Source organism: Manacus vitellinus, unplaced genomic scaffold (genome assembly GCF_001715985.3).
Source record: "Manacus vitellinus isolate BGI_N305 unplaced genomic scaffold, ASM171598v3 scaffold_256_pilon, whole genome shotgun sequence".
Taxonomy (NCBI): Eukaryota; Metazoa; Chordata; class Aves; order Passeriformes; family Pipridae; genus Manacus; species Manacus vitellinus.
This window is the reverse complement of record NW_021939853.1, coordinates 21,157-23,048: the sequence shown is the minus strand read 5'-3', so window position 1 is coordinate 23,048 and position 1,892 is coordinate 21,157. Positions and strand designations below refer to the sequence as shown.

General features: G+C 50.6%; 1 long non-coding RNA gene across 2 annotated transcripts; it reads right to left on the bottom strand.

Annotated features, from left to right (window-relative positions):
* Nucleotides 1-9: 9 nt before the first annotated feature.
* LOC108639909 lies at nt 10-505 on the bottom strand. Of its 2 annotated transcripts, XR_003915851.1 has the most exons (4): nt 447-503; nt 293-348; nt 168-208; nt 10-85 (listed from the first exon to the last, which is right to left on the bottom strand). It is a non-coding gene; the product is annotated as an uncharacterized LOC108639909 (long non-coding RNA). The 2 variants fall into 2 exon arrangements; XR_003915850.1 differs by having other exon boundaries at nt 168-348; nt 454-505.
* Between the last annotated feature and the right edge of the window lie 1,387 nt (nt 506-1,892).

The following is a 1,892-nucleotide window of genomic DNA, read 5'->3' as shown; positions in this document are numbered from 1 at the left end:
CCCTCTACTCACTCTCACCGAGGCAGGGCCTCGGGTCGCTGGCTCTGACTCGAGTCGGACAATGTGCTGTCATCTTCTGGGTTACCTGAGTGAGTGAGAGACAAAATTAGATGGCATCTCTAAAGCTGCAGTGGATCCCCGCTCCTCCTGCTGCCTCCCTGACTCACCTCCAATGCTCATCTGCTCCCAAAGATTACCTCGATGGCACCTGCAATCAAAAAGCTTAATCCTTCATTGCTGATCCTTTTAATACTCAGAGATTACCTACAAGGACAGCTCCAGGGGACCAAACCGTGTCCATCTCCTCATTGTGAGTTGGCTTCGGCCCTGTCAGGCTGTCTACATCTCCTGCAAAAAAAAACCAGAGGCAAATGTGAGTACTGAGATACTGCCCAAGAGTTTGCTGCCCCCATGGCAGTTTCTGTCTGACACCCCTTGACTGTGACCTCTTACAGGCAGGGTCCCCATCACGTTGGACTGCATGTTAGAAGTCGGTGCACTGCCTGGAAAACAAAAAAACAAGTATGTACACAGATCCACCACAAGTACACCGCCTGCAAAAGAGCAGCTAGTTTTGTCCTGCAGTCCCTGCTCACCTTCCTCACCGGGCTCACCTTCCCTCTGGTGCCTATTCTCTGCTGGGTCGAGGGCTCTGCATCTTAAAACAAACCAAAAAAAACAAAACTAAACCACCAAACCATCCAAATGATCAAGTAAACCTCAGGCCAAAAGTCATGTCTTGGCTCTGACCTTACATGAGAACCCACCTTCTGACTCTGCTCCTCCAGCCTCTTCTGTTCTTCTCTGCTTTACATCCAGTCCCTCTGACACTGCAAAGAAATGAGTTACCAAAGTCAGCCACATAGACAGGGGGACCTGAACTGCTGTGCAATTCTAATTTCTCCTTAGACAAGTCCTCTGGGGTCCAAAGACAACCTGCACAAACAAACACTGCCCTAACTTTAAGACCCTCCCCTCAGTGGCTGTGCCTATCCACAGGTTAACCAGAAAGTCTCCTTTCTACTCCACCTACCCCCAAGTCTACACTGCAGGGCAGAGCAGTTCCAGGCCCAACACAAACTCCAAGGACACATTTCCAGACAAGTGCTGTGGTGCAACCAGGAGAGAGAACTCTGAGAAAGGAATGACGCCAAAATGGATGTGCTGCCGCACGAGAAGACGGAGGATACGGCGAGACTGAATGGAGGAGGCTCTGAGGAGCCTGAAAAGAGACCCTAACAGAATGGCCTGGGACAAGAACTGCCTACAAAATTGCTAAGATGGATGGGAGACAAGGCTATGTTCAGAATCTTCTTAGATTCTCACAAGTCCCGGGCGGGATGACAAGAGATGACTGCACAGCACAGCTACTGATACAACCTGTAAGGAGGCTGTAAAAGACACCTGACCTGACACTTCTCAGATGCGATTCCGATGCACGTCCAAGCTAGTAAGCCAAAGAATGGATGGTATGGGCACTGGGCTGGGCAGTGCAGAGGTTCAAGACCCTAGGAATGATGCCTTGGTATCTCAGATAAGACCTTTGAGGGCAGAAAGCAAATATGTGGTGACTGTGAATAGGAAGACACAAAACACAGACTGGACAAAGGACACGACACAGACCTGAATGGCTCTGCCCTGCACATCCTACTCCATGATGAAAAGTAAACTGCTCCTCCTATGTGTGCCAAGGGCCTCTTAGGGCAGACCCTTTCCCCTCTGCTCATTTGAAATCCCTCCCTCCTAACCATAAAACTGGACCCAGCTCTCATCCCCTCTCCAGATGGGAGCCCTCCACTTATCTTTCCCACAGCTGGGGATGTGAATCCATCTTCGATGCCAAGGAAGGACGCCCGGCTGGCTCAGAGGGTCCTGTGATCCCTGACTCGGTC